This window comes from Bidens hawaiensis, unplaced genomic scaffold (assembly GCF_021521415.1).
Source record: "Bidens hawaiensis isolate Kalapana, Puna unplaced genomic scaffold, B.hawaiensis_p1.1 tig00001016_1, whole genome shotgun sequence".
Taxonomy (NCBI): Eukaryota; Viridiplantae; Streptophyta; class Magnoliopsida; order Asterales; family Asteraceae; genus Bidens; species Bidens hawaiensis.
The window spans coordinates 242,079-257,900 of record NW_027491059.1 but is presented as its reverse complement, the minus strand read 5'-3'; the positions used below and the strand labels follow the sequence as shown (position 1 = coordinate 257,900).

The 15,822-nt window shown below is 38.0% G+C and overlaps 1 pseudogene across 1 annotated transcript; it reads right to left on the bottom strand.

Moving 5' to 3' along the window:
* Positions 1–25: 25 nt before the first annotated feature.
* Positions 26–15,096, bottom strand: LOC143552055 (SNF1-related protein kinase regulatory subunit gamma-1-like; annotated as a pseudogene). Its single transcript, XR_013138585.1, has 8 exons — positions 15,054–15,096; positions 14,497–14,500; positions 4,107–4,225; positions 1,931–2,103; positions 1,655–1,849; positions 1,300–1,574; positions 1,056–1,219; positions 26–323 (listed from the first exon to the last, which is right to left on the bottom strand). The product of XR_013138585.1 is annotated as an SNF1-related protein kinase regulatory subunit gamma-1-like (transcript).
* Positions 15,097–15,822: the final 726 nt, after the last annotated feature.

Genomic DNA, 15,822 nt, shown 5'->3' with positions numbered 1-15,822 from the left:
TTTTATCCAAAGTCATAGCTTTTTACTACACCCTAGAGGTTTGAGGTATGGGTAAAATACCATCAAAGAAATCACCAAAATATCCTCTAGGTTCATGTACTATCTTTGCAATAATATCTCTGAGTGTTATCAAGCCTTCAAGATTCCCTTGTTCGTCGACTACGTATATACGATGAATCTTCATGGAATCGAGTTTCATGATTACATCTTTGAGCGTGTCATCTTTTTTGCAAGTAACCATACCGCTCATCAAAGGCGCTTCCTTTTTAGTCTCATCCAAGTAGTTTTTAACTGCTGTTAGGAAGTTCTTTGCCGTGATAGATCTGCAGTATAAACCCCAGCACCGTTACAAGTATAATGTTTGTATTCATATTTGACACACTAATTGGTTATAGAAGTTCTTTTTAGAAAATGGAAAGAAGTATTTCTGTTGACCCATAGGCTTGTAAATGAACCGAATAGCACGAACAGAGCATGTTCGTGTTCGTTCGTTTAACTTAACCGAATAAACGATTGAACGTGAATAATCAAATGAACAGGCTTTTCTTGTTTGTGTTCGTTTGTTAAGAATATGAACATGTTTGTGTTCGTTTATGTTCGTTTGTTAATAGTATAACGAGCGGTTCACAAACTTATAAAAATATAATTGGAATAGATGAATGAGCATAACTGAGCTAAAACAGCTACAAGTAATGTGAATAACAATATGTTGGGCTCAAATAGTTATTAATACTAAGTTGTAATGGGCCACAAAGTTTTAAATGAATATATTAACGAACAAATTTAAATGAACTGAATGTTCACGAACATAAAATGAATAAACGAGACATGTATTCATGTTCGTTCATATAGCTAAATGAACAAAGTGTTTTGTTCATGTTTGTTCATATAGCTAAATGAACAAAACATGGTGTTCATGTTTATTCGTTCATCAAATAAACGAATTTCACGCTGAACGTTCAGTTCGTTTACCCGCGTGCAGTCCATATTTCGAGTGGCTACATGCTAGTTATTATCTTGCTGTAATAGCAAATGGCTGAGTGATTTTAGCCAACCTGTAATCTTTGTAAATCTCGGGGGCGATTAGGAGATATTGAATATCTCGGATGCTTATATTACCAACAGCCTTGTTTCCACCACTAGCAACAACCGGGACTCCACCGACTCCCTTCTCCTGCATGATTCTAAAAGCTTGCAGAACCGGTTCATCCTCATCCACCTGTAACAAATTAATAAAAAAACAATTGCACTCTACTAATTGTGGGATAGAATATAAGAATTATGATTTGAGTTGCATACCTTAATAATTCGATTAGATTTCATAGGAGGAAGACCAAGTTCATGTAATTTCTTAGATCCCCAGCTTTTAAACCACTGGAGATCAGCGCATTCCTCCAACATATGAAACACTGCAGATTGGGTTATAATATGATCTATCTTTCTGTCTCCTAAATCAACTACTGGAATACTCTTCATTCTGTACTTAGATAGCAGTAAAAGCATGGTAAGAAAGGAGTTAGATGGTTGCAGTGCCAAAAACGGGGCCCACCAAATGTTCCTGAGATATCTTTAACCTATATTACGCCTTCAAAAGTTAAAAATAAGTCGAAATAAAATTTTAAGTTTTTAACTACCCGTTGGAATCAAAACAAACCTTTGTGTTCTTATAGAAATCTGAAGAAGTTAAAGATTCAAAAAAGTTGCCAGCTGTTTTAGGAGATCCGGGCTGTGAACTTCTGTATCTTGGTGAGGACATCCCGCTAGCTGCTGCTGCAACAGCAGGCCCGGTGGAATCTTGTAATGCTTTAGCAAATACATTAGCTGAATCTAACCCCTCTTTCTTTTCTGACTGCATACATATGATATATTTTTAGCTTTTGCTAATGCATTTTGAGTTATTGAGCTTTGATATAAGGAAATAAGTATGAACCTGATGCAGAATCCAGACCACAATGCCTGCAAACTCTACTATCCCAAGATATCTGTCAATCCAACTTGCATCCTCTGGTGCATCAACATCCACAACAGGTGCACTGAGGATTTTGTTTTGGGACAGCAACTGAACCGCTTCGCCTAGACTAGCATCTGATCTGATCTCAATTACTGAACAGTGGATGCAAAAGTAAGAATCAGAGATCTAATCATCCATACAATTCTCACATTCATATATTGTATTTGGTTGAATCACATTCAATCCACTAAGATCCATAAATTTTGTAAAATGCCTAAAATCAACAACGATCAAAAGTGTATCAGGATTGTGTTCTCAGCTAATGCTTATTTTTATGAATCAGGCGACCAAAGCCTTTAAATCAACAACAATCAGAGATCTGATCTCAAACTGAACAAAGCCTTGTTTGTGTCCGTTCGTTAAACTTATATTAGACAAACTGATGGTTTATGGACATATAACCGAACGAGATTTCGTGTCCGTGTTCGTCTGTTCATGTTCGTTCGCTAACTTTCTAAACAAACGTAAATGAACACAAACAAACACGTAACCAAACGTTCACAAACATAAATGCGCATAAACAAACATAAAAATATTATAAAAAGGCTTTAATGAAGGAGCATAAACAAACGTAAATGAACGGACATTAACGAGCATATACGAACACGTTACCGAACAGAAATAAACAAACATGAATTTCGTTCATGTTGGTTCAGTTAATTATTTTGACGTTATTTATTGTTAATGTTCGTCTATTTATAATTAGGGCTGGCAAATTGGGCACATGTTTAGACATGATAAGACATGCTTAGCAAACAAAAAAGGTGTGCTATGCAAATTAGGAGGCTAGAGTGCATCATTTCCATTATTGGTACATAAAACGTATAACTGTCACCGTCAAGCCAGCAAAGGCAAGTGTTAAACGAGTCGTTTTCGTGTTTGATGCATGTGCTAATCGCGCCGTCTCTAACATGCCTGAAGAGGTAGGTCCCAGCAGAGCCCAGTTGGACCCGCAAGACTCACCTTGAACAGGGACGTCTGCGCACTGACCAACTGCTCCAGCAGGACCCACCATGCTCAAAGAACCTTACGCGTAGTACGCCAGCTGTACCCGCAGGGAAAGCCTCCCAATGGTGAAGTACCCCGCCTGTTCCCGCAGCTGCGGATACAAGCCATCAGGGAAGGCTACCCGCACTAACAGCAAGGCTACACGCACAAGGCATTCGTTACTTCAGTAGTCACATGAAGGAATGAGCAAGGCGGGAACACTCCCGCCTAAATGAGCCAGTCCGTATGCTTCTGGAAGGTCTTTCGTACTATACCTACTAAGGTATGGGCGGAACAGACAGTTTGACCAGAGCAGCCCATGAACTAATCACAGGGTGACAGCTCACCGACAACAATACGAGGAGGAGCACCCTCTAGTACTGTTTGTCACTATTAGCCGCTGCCTACTCACCAACCCTTACGATGGGACGTGCGCAGCCTACAGTTGGTGGAACAGTGCGTAGCCGGCAGTAAAGGAACAGAATACAACCGACCTTATTACTGTTGGCCGTAACCTATCCACCAACCAGCATGGCCTGTGCGTAGTCCACTGTTGGTAGAACAGGAATACTATTCAGCCGGCTGTACCTGCTTGGAAACCTACCTTCGGCTATAAATACTCCAACACCTTGGAATGGTAAGGACATCATCTGATATCTCAATCTCATCTAGCAATCTCTTAATATACACTTATATTCAGAGCAATCTAGTCTGATTCTCACGCCGGAGGGTGGTCACAAGGAGGAACCCCCCCTTCTCAGTGACGAGCTTACGGTGTCTGTTTTGCAGGTCTCCAGAAGAACAACCTTCTCTGCTGGACCTCATCCCCGTGGGAAACATTACTTAACCCCCAGATTATCTATAATCTGTCCAGGGTTCACTTAGTGTTTCTTCATTGGCGCCATCCGTGGGTTCACTTAGCAAATACGAACAATTTGCTAAGCGTTTGGTTCGTTTACGGATATATCACTCGGTATAGATTTGGTACAAATCAACAATGGCAACACGTTTAAATATCTTATCAGCTAATGCACGTTCGTAATCGTTTCAATATACTCCTAATCACCGTAAACAGGAATCAAAAACACATACATAATAATCATACTACCTTGGGAAGACGAAGCTTGGGGAAACTCGGAAACCGGAATGCTTTCAAAACAGGCATTAAGCTTCTCGGTAGGAGAAAGCTGAGGCTCCTGTATGTCCCACAGGTCTTCAACTTCTAGCCTCTGGGCTCTTCGGACTTCCGTCTTCCACCACCATTTTTGTTTCGCTTAGGTCACGTGATTGTGAATACGTAATTCTGTTTGAAATCAGTTATTATTATTATTATTTTAAGATACGGTTACGACTGTTAATCTGGACCCTTGATTGATTTAAGATGGGAATGTGGAAGTGTGGTTAGTGACCACGTGGATGGTGAGTCACGGGCTATTCGGTTGACCCTAGACGGACGATGGTCCCAAATTTATTATATTAATTTTTATCGTTGGAAAATAAACCCTGTTTTTAGGAGAATAAACGTTTGTATTTTAGTGGAAGGTACGTTTTATCTCGTCGCGTCTTTTATCGTCGTCGTGTTTATGGGTGTTGATCTTAGGTAAGGGTTTTCTCCGGGTCAGAAGGCGAGTGTATCCCGATATAATGCATTTAGTTAGTAGCCCACTTGAAGGATTTGTTATACGTTTAAAAAAAATATTTTAGTTTATTTTATTTTACTCTTTTTATATGAGAACATTTATAGCTTTGATTTTAATCAACTTGTTTAGTTGTTAACGGATTAGCGACCTGATGTAAGACTATGTATGGCGAGTTAACACCGTACTACGCATCTACTCCGCTAGGCTTCATTAGATTAGGTTAGAAAATGTGCATATTTTCTTCCCCTTTAGTGCCGGTTAACACGCTCATGGGCTTGCCCTTATTGCCCCTAGAGTAATCTGCCTTGAGGAGTTAATCCACTAAGTATGGTCTTAATGACCTTATCCTTTTATAATAAAAAATAAAGCATATACTAAAATATGATTGTGGTGCTTGAAAATGGGCATAATAAATAGCCAACCTTAGGAAGTTATTGCGGCTAAGAAGACCGGACAAGTCCTCGGAGAATCTTAAACTTTGCCATTACTTGTTAACGCCCAAGCTAGCCATCAGTTTTTGACATTCTGCAATTGTGTCATCATTGTCAATCACCTCTACAACCTACGCAACTCCATATTATTAATACCAAAAACAAAGCACGTGTAAATATCCTTTTAAGTTAAGCTACTGGCTTTTTAGCATGAAACATCCATATTCTAGTTATTCGAGGCTCGATATTTAACATGCACAACTATTTAGTTAAAACTGATACTAACATAAATCGAAAGATTATACAGCTTATTAAAGGGGAAATGTCATATAATACTATGTTTGGCTTTAATCCGCCTTAAACTATAGCTACGTGTTACATGCACCTATATGACGCCTAAGGTTCTCCGTTAGTACAATAGTACCCGCGTTAAAACCACCAATGGCATATCTACAAATGCATGTTATATAAATCCCATTAATTGAGTCAGACCATGGTCCATGAATAATAGAATTCATTATTTATTTTAATTAATGATCTAAGTGTAACACCTTAATAAATACAAAGATGCCCGAGTAACAAGAAAATGTATATAATAATCGAAACACAATACTTGATAACTCACGGATACTAATAAAAGAACAAGAAGAATGGTGTAAATGATAATAACCGGCGGCTATGTGATAAACATGATAAGCAATGGCCAATAACAAACTTTCAAACTGCTTACTTAACATTAAGCGACCCAATAGAAAACCGTGTATGATAGACTCATACCACATGATATACATTTCTTATTTATCTATCAGGTTTGCTTGTTTCTTCACAGATACAAAGGATATCTCTTTAAATATAAGGTTGCGTGTTCTGGGCGGTATTAGAGGCTGCACGGGGGGAAACCAAAAGATGGTTGGTATGGGGAATTAATAGTGGGGTCATGTGCCTCTCTCTCTCTCTCTCTCTCTCTCACACACACACACACACACACAAGCACATATATTACATAGTAAAAGGAGACTTTAAACCACAACGGCGGAAGCGTGATATAAACAAACTAAACATATGTATCCATGTGTTTATATATGTATATATTACAAGTTTATAGGAAATGTGTACATGAACAACCTAATTTATTCATGTTAAAAGATTACCAATAATCTATTTATTAGAAACCCGAAGCAAGAATCAAATGATACGGGAAAACTAAACTATCAAAGCTATAAACACTTACATTCTTAACCTTTTAAGAGTGTAGTTGATGTTGAAGAAGATGATGATGTTGATGCTAGACTTTCAAAGGGAAAATCCTCAAACGGAAGATACCCCGAGCCTCCAACACACACCGAACTTTGTTAGGGAGCTTGAACACGAATAATCGAGACCCGAGCCTCCTTTTGATCTTGGCCGTAAGCAAGACCAAGAAAGAAAGAAAGTCTTGTGGTTCTCTTACTTGAAATTCATCCTTGTGTTGCTTGTTAGAATATATATATATATATTCACACTCAACACTTAATCAAATCATTCATACATGGTGTTAGATTTTAGTCAAGTGTATATCACTCAAGCTCCACCAAACCATGACAAAGTTTGACCAAAACTTTGGGGTGTGGGGCCCACCCAAAACCGGCCGCAAAAATATATATATATATATATATATTTATTATTTATTTTATACTTTATAAAATATATAAACACCCCATCTTTTATAAACCATTTTATAAAAGAATACATAGTTAAATAATCATTCCAATAATAATTATTTGAATAAATAAATTAACCAATTAATTTATTTAACACTTTCAAGTAAGTATTCAGAAACCCGATTTTCTGAATGTATCGTGTTCTGTATTTGTCTCATAGATCTTATCTTAACAAATACATAATTGGTGTGTGTCTAACTCGTTATTGGGTATGACCCGACTTGGATCAAACACAACTAGCCACATTAACCTAATTATGTGTCTCGGGCATACGGTATTCCAACAATCTCCCACTTGCTCGTGACTCATAAGATGTTAATGCTAATGGTGAATACCGCCTAACAACAGGTCACCACCCCTAGTGTGTTTGATTAAGTGCCATTCAATAACATCATCCCCTTCAAGTCCATACTTGATATGATATAGGTAAGTCTTATCACTACATCCCTTTGTTACTAGATGTCCTGTCAAATCGAAGAGACACAGAGTGATCATTCTCTCAATGATTTAACTTAACAGGCCTTAGACATCTAAACTCTCAACACATAAGAGGAACAAATCCCATCTTGACTGCATACATCCTCGTTGACATCTCATATGATATCTGAACTCTTTCTTACACGTCATCGTGTTACCGAAATAACAAAGAAGAGAGTCAAGTTATCAGACTTGATGAAAAACCAGATCAATATGCATCTCATGTCAAAGGACACAATGATACTCGCCTTTACTCAAGGATTACTTATGATCAGTTGCACTAACTCCATGCAGTGATCCTTGAGAGCGGATCATGTCCAATATTTGTATCCCACAAATATCTATGAACCTTGGTGGCAAACCTATGCCCTATATTCATCACATGAATATCAACCAATCCGGGTTCATAATAGTCTTACCTTCATACTTGTTCCCACAAGTATGATCGACTACGGATGTTTAGAACAACATAAGTCATTCATGGATTAAACATGCAAATATAGAACATAACTCATTGAATAATTAAAACATAATTAATTTTCATGAGATACCCATTACATTCGTTCTTATACAAACACTAAATACAGATTAAATCCACTCACTAGAATACCGAAGTCCTAATGCACAAACATGACCCTCATGCTTTGGCCTATCGAGGAGCTTCGTGAGTGGGTCCGCAATATTTCGATCGGTATGAACTTTATGAATACATATCTTTCCCTTTTCAACTTCATCCCTTATGTAGTTGAATCTGCGCTCAATGTGCCTCGTTTTCTGATGAGCACAAGGCTCCTTGATCTGTGCAATAGCACCCTCATTGTCACAGAATATCTCTAGGGGCTCTTGAATGGTAGAGATAATTCCTAGATCCATGATGAACTTTTTCATCCATGCAGCCTCTTGGGCTGCCATTGAAGCGGCGATGTACTCAGATTCTGTAGTGGATAACGCGACAACATCCTGCTTCGAACTCTTCCAAGAGACAGCGCCTCCATTCAAAATGAAGACATATCCCGACTGTGACCGAGAATCATCTCGGTCAGTTTGGAAACTCGCATCCACGTAACCCTTTACGACGAGTTCCTCCTCACCAGACCCATATATTAAAAACATATCCTTAGTCCTTCTAAGGTATTTTAATATATTCTTGACAGCCATCCAATGACTGTCACCTGGGTTGTGCTGGTATCTACTCGTTATGCTTAAAGCATACGAGACGTCCGGTCTGGTGCACATCATTGCATACATAATAGATCCTATTGCCGAAGCATAAGGAACATGCTTCATCCTATCCTGCTCTTCCTTAGAGCTAGGACTTTGGGATGAGCTTAACACGGTTCCTCTAGGAATAGGTACCAAACCTTTCTTAGAGTTTTCCATCCTGAACCTTTTCAGGATTTTATCAATGTACGCACTTTGATTGAGTCCGATCAATTTCCTTTGTCTATCCCTATAGACCTTTATTCCCAAGATATATGTCGCTTCTCCAAGATCCTTAATTGAGAAACGACTACTTAACCACGCTTTAACGCTTTCCATACCTGGTATATCATTTCCAAATAAAAGTATATCATCGACATACAAAATAAGGAACATGATTATACTCCCACTAGCCCATTTATACACACACGCCTCATCACCGTTTTGGACGAAACCAAACGCTTTGATTTCTTCATTAAAACGATGATTCCACATCCGTGATGCTTGTTTCAACCCGTAGATTGATTTCCTTAACTTACATACTTTATCAGGATTAGATGGATCGACAAAACCTTCAGGCTGAACCATATGGACATCTTCCTCAAGATATCCATTAAGAAAAGCGGTCTTGACATCCATTTGCCATATCTCATAATCAAAATGAGCTGCAATGGCAAATAATATCCTGATCGACTTAAGCATCGCGACCGGCGAGAAGGTTTCATCATAATCAATCCCTTGAGTTTGCGTGAAACCTTTTGCTACAAGTCGTGCTTTGTAAGTATCTAAATTTCCATGCATATCGGTCTTCTTCTTGAAGACCCACTTACATCCAACCATTTTGGAGTTAAGTGGACGATTAACCAATTCCCAAACTTGGTTATCGTGCATGGATTGCATCTCGGCGCTCATGGCTTCAAGCCACTTGTCACAATCAGGTTGTGACATAGCATCTTTGTAGGAGATCGGTTCATTCGAATCGACCAAGTAGCAATCATCCACGAGAAATCCATATTTCTTGGGAGGTCGACTAATCCTACTAGATCTGCGAGCAACGTGTGTATGATCAACCATTTGATCACCTTCAACATCCTCGTGTTGAAAACTAGTATCAACCAACTGTGTATCATCCAGTGATTCTTGAACCTCTTCAAGTTCTACTTTTTTTTCACTAGGTCCTTCCATAAGGAACTTAGTTTCTAAGAAGTATCCTTTGCGTGAAATAAACACTTTTTGTTCACTAGGATCATAGAATATATATCCTATATCATCCTTTGGGTATCCTATGAAGATACACCTGATGGATCGAGCCTCAAGCTTATTTGGGGTGTCACGTTTAACATAAACTATGCATCCCCATACCCTTAAATATGAAAAGGATGGAACCTTTCCATGCCACACTTCATAGGGTATTCGATCCACCTTTTTGGTCGGGGCCATATTCAAAATACGAGCAGCTGTAAGTAGCGCATATCCCCAAAATGATGGCGGTAGTGAGCTTCGTGCCATCATTGATCGAACCATGTCCAACAGTGTTCTATTTCTCCTCTCGGATACTCCGTTACGTTGAGGAGTTCCAGGAGGAGTGAACTGTGAAATAATTCCACAATCTCTAAGATGACATTGAAAAGCATCACTTAGGTATTCGCCTCCTCTATCGGAGCGGAGTACCTTGATTGTTCGGTCGAGCTGATTTTGTACTTCATTTTGAAATTCCTTGAACATTTCAAAGGCTTCATGTTTGTGTTTCATTAGATACACATACCCATATCGACTAAAATCGTCGGTAAAGGTAATGAAGTACCTTTCACTATTCCTACTAGTGGGCTTGAGAGGTCCGCATACATCCGTATGTATGATACCTAACAAGTCCTTAGCCCTTTCATTTGTACCTTTAAAAGGTTCTTTGGTCATCTTGCCTTGAATACAAGATTCACACTCATCAAACGAACCTAACTCATTTGTTTTCAAAAGACCATTCTTTTGGAGAGTATTTACACGATTCTTGTTTATGTGTCCAAGACGACAATGCCAAATGTAGGAATCACTCAAATCCTTTTTGAGTCTTTTAGTGGAAGTTTGATATAATGAGCTATTTGAGGTATTGTCATGAACCATTTCATAAATACCGTTGTTTGGTACAGCTTTAAAATAAAAGATACCATTAGATGATACATGCATTTCTGATTTTACAAATTTAAAGTCAAAGTTACATTGTCTAAGAAGGTGCACGGAAATAATGTTCCTAGTCAAATTAGGAGCATACAAAACATTTCTCAAAACAACTTCCAAACCACTTGGAAGCGATAAAGTGAAGTCTCCTCTAGCGACCACGTGCACCCTTGCACCGTTGCCCATGAAAAGACTCACTTCGCCCTTCTTTAAGTCTTCATTCCTTTTGAACCCCTGCAACCAATTGCAAATATGAGTTCCACATCCGGTATCCAATACCCATGTGTTATAAGAAATAAGATTTAGCTCAATATTAATCATAAAGACACTACCCGAGGCATGCCCCGCATTCCTCTTGTCTCTTAGCTCTTTTAGGTAGACCGGGCAATTGCGTTTCCAATGTCCGGTCTCCCCACAACCAAAACAAGGATCATCCTTATGACCTCTCGGTTCCACAACCTTTTGTTTCTTTGCCACAACCGGTGATTTGCCCTTACCCTTAAGATGCACAGGAGGACCCTTTCTTTTTGCTACCTTAGCCTTAGGATTGGGTTGAGATCGATTCTTGGATTTACCTTCATTGATCGCAAACACGGGTAAAACCCTTTTACCCATGCTCGCCTCGGCTGTTTTAAGCATTGAGTGAAGTTCTCCAATGTTTTTGTCCCACCCATTCATGTTATAATTTAACACGAAAGTGTCGAACATTTTCGACAGAGAGTTAAGGATCAAATCCGTTGCTAACTCTTTTGAGATGGGACAGTTGAGCTTGGCGAGGCGATCAATGTAACTTTTCATCTTAAGTACATAAGTTGAAACTGGTTGATTATCATCCATTCTACATGCATGCAAGGCTCGAACCGTTTCGAACCTTTCAACTCTTGATTGCTTAAGGAACATTTCCTTAAGTTGAGTAATCATGTCGTACGCATTATGGTTTTCGAAATCCTTTTGGATTTCGGGAACCATAGTCGCCAACATGAGGCATGACACTTGAATGGAATCTTCCGTGTGTTGGACCCAATTCATATATTCGACCTCACTTCCCTCTTCCGGTTCATTGGGGACAGGTGTTTCCAAAACATGATATAATTTTTCTTGTTTTAGAACAATCCTTAAATTTCGGAACCAATCCGAAAAGTTATTGTGGTTAAGACGGTCTTTAGCGAGAATAGATCGGAGAGATACATTTTGGACGTTAGGGATTATGTTGTCGTCGACGTGTGCGGCCATATGCAGAATTTTAATTAAGTTCATTTTAGTGTTTTACTTATTTTAATTATTAATACCCTTTAATATATATACCAAATATAATTAATAATTAAAATCTAGAATCCAACGATAAACCCGACTCCGGTTAGGTGACCTTTTTCCCATTGTCGGTTTATCAAGGTAGTTATTCATAACAATTGCAAACCCTTTTGCAACTTCCAGAGTTTATGGGACCGGTTCGAAATCATATTTCGTGTCGGCATGTTTATCCCATCAACACCTATTAGACCCCATGCTTGGGTGACCCTCTTCACATGGTTCCAATTTAAGTCGTCCTACTTGTATCAACTTGTAATATTAACATACAAACGGTTAGGTGACCTTTTTCCCATTTATATGCCAATATTACCTCAACATATTAATTTACTCTACGCGGTTAGGTGACCTTTTTCCCACTAAGAGCTTACTAATATGTTAAGCGTTATACAAAAGGATGGTGTTTGACTTGTTATCCTTAATTTTAAAAAAAGGGATTTTTAGTTTTAATAATTCTAGTTGTAAAACTTTAAATCATGTTCTAACATGCATTTAGTAACATGATATTTTGAAACCATTTTCAAAATTCTAATTTATAATAAAACCATTTTATTATGGGCGTGAGACGGCTAGTTAATAAATCCATTTTATTAAACTATGTGTCACGTAATTACCGATAATTATTAGAACCCGTTTTATGCTTTGTTAATTAATTCTATGTGACGAAGTTGATATCCTAATATTTAGCAACCACATAATCAAACAATCAATTAACAAGCATACACAATTATACTAGACACGAGCCACTAAGTTAGACCACACTTGTTAGCCGAAACAAGTGTGTGTCTTAGGTCCGATCCTAAGGGACACATGACACATGGATGTTGTAGCTCCCACTCGATCCCGCATCCAAATGCTTCGAGCATCTTCTTCAACCCCGTTGTGATCCATTGGGCTTGAACTTGGGCCTTAGCTTCCATAAGCTTCCATTTGGGCTCAATAGGTGGACTTAGGTCCTTTTGGGCTTGAATCCTCTTAATGGGCTTGTGAGACCCATTATCACCATACCCGGCCCAATAAGGCCCAAACTTCCAATTTTGCAATCTTCTTTAAATTTACAAAACAAATGTCCTAATACATTTTTTTCTATAAAATAAAGATATTACAAATAATCTATTTATTACATACCCATATGAATAAATAATTACAAAATTGCCCCTAATTAATTATTACAAACCAAAACTTTGAATAATTAATAACAATCATAACAAACATCCATTTGGTCTACGGCTCGGTCTAGTTTTAACAAACATAACCCGTTATGTCTTAGGAACCCGTTCCAAAACCCCTTGACCTTATCGGGCCTAGCCCAACCCATTTGGGCTTGACCAAATAACTTGATTATGGGCTTCGGCCCACATGTCCAAAACACATGGGCTTCGGCCCAATGAAAGGTCTTATGGGCTTCGGCCCATTCATCCAAAATGGGCTTCGGCCCATTTCACTCGGTTTTGTTTTTTATTTTTTATTTTTTTTTAACAAAGCCAAAAAATATAACAAGATTAAATACAAAAAAATCATACATGTTTATTTTTGTATAAAATCTTTCAAGGGGAAAATATAAAACCGAAAACCCGAAGCTTAGTTTTCCGTATCCCGGCTCTTGATGCCATTTGTTGGGTTTCTATGGAATTTATAAACTTAGTTAACCATTTAACTAGTCACAATAAAGGCGGAAGCGTGATATAAACAAACTAAACATATGTATCCATGTGTTTATATATGTATATATTACAAGTTTATAGGAAATGTGTACATGAACAACCTAATTTATTCATGTTAAAAGATTACCAATAATCTATTTATTAGAAACCCGAAGCAAGGATCAAATGATACGGGAAAACTAAACTATCAAAGCTATAAACACTTACATTCTTAACCTTTTAAGAGTGTAGTTGATGTTGAAGAAGATGATGATGTTGATGCTAGACTTTCAAAGGGAAAATCCTCAAACGGAAGATACCCCGAGCCTCCAACACACACCGAACTTTGTTAGGGAGCTTGAACACGAATAATCGAGACCCGAGCCTCCTTTTGATCTTGGCCGTAAGCAAGACCAAGAAAGAAAGAAAGTCTTGTGGTTCTCTTACTTGAAATTCATCCTTGTGTTGCTTGTTAGAATATATATATATATATTCACACTCAACACTTAATCAAATCATTCATACATGGTGTTAGATTTTAGTCAAGTGTATATCACTCAAGCTCCACCAAACCATGACAAAGTTTGACCAAAACTTTGGGGTGTGGGGCCCACCCAAAACCGGCCGCAAATATATATATATATATATATATATATATATATATATATTTATTATTTATTTTATACTTTATAAAATATATAAACACCCCATCTTTTATAAACCATTTTATAAAAGAACACATAGTTAAATAATCATTCCAATAATAATTATTTGAATAAATAAATTAACCAATTAATTTATTTAACACTTTCAAGTAAGTATTCAGAAACCCGATTTTCTGAATGTATCGTGTTCTGTATTTGTCTCATAGATCTTATCTTAACAAATACATAATTGGTGTGTGTCTAACTCGTTATTGGGTATGACCCGACTTGGATCAAACACAACTAGCCACATTAACCTAATTATGTGTCTCGGGCATACGGTATTCCAACAGTTTAGACATGATAAGACATGCTCAGCAAACAAAAAAGGTGTGCTATGCAAATTAGGAGGCTAGAGTGCATCATTTCCATTATTGGTACATAAAACGTATAACTGTCACCGTCAAGCCAGCAATGGCAAGTGTTAAACGAGTCGTTTTCGTGTTTGATGCATGTGCTAATCGCGCCGTCTCTAACATGCCAAATACGAACAATTTGCTAAGCGTTTGGTTCGTTTACGGATATATCACTCGGTATAGATTTGGTACAAATCAACAATGGCAACACGTTTAAATATCTTATCAGCTAATGCACGTTCGTAATCGTTTCAATATACTCCTAATCACCGTAAACAGGAATCAAAAACACATACATAATAATCATACTACCTTGGGAAGACGAAGCTTGGGGAAACTCGGAAACCGGAATGCTTTCAAAACAGGCATTAAGCTTCTCGGTAGGAGAAAGCTGAGGCTCCTGTATGTCCCACAGGTCTTCAACTTCTAGCCTCTGGGCTCTTCGGACTTCCGTCTTCCACCACCATTTTTGTTTCGCTTAGGTCACGTGATTGTGAATACGTAATTCTGTTTGAAATCAGTTATTATTATTATTATTTTAAGATACGGTTACGACTGTTAATCTGGACCCTTGATTGATTTAAGATGGGAATGTGGAAGTGTGGTTAGTGACCACGTGGATGGTGAGTCACGGGCTATTCGGTTGACCCTAGACGGACGATGGTCCCAAATTTATTATATTAATTTTTATCGTTGGAAAATAAACCCTGTTTTTAGGAGAATAAACGTTTGTATTTTAGTGGAAGGTACGTTTTATCTCGTCGCGTCTTTTATCGTCGTCGTGTTTATGGGTGTTGATCTTAGGTAAGGGTTTTCTCCGGGTCAGAAGGCGAGTGTATCCCGATATAATGCATTTAGTTAGTAGCCCACTTGAAGGATTTGTTATACGTTTAAAAAAAATATTTTAGTTTATTTTATTTTACTCTTTTTATATGAGAACATTTATAGCTTTGATTTTAATCAACTTGTTTAGTTGTTAACGGATTAGCGACCTGATGTAAGACTATGTATGGCGAGTTAACACCGTACTACGCATCTACTCCGCTAGGCTTCATTAGATTAGGTTAGAAAATGTGCATATTTTCTTCCCCTTTAGTGCCGGTTAACACGCTCATGGGCTTGCCCTTATTGCCCCTAGAGTAATCTGCCTTGAGGAGTTAATCCACTAAGTATGGTCTTAATGACCTTATCCT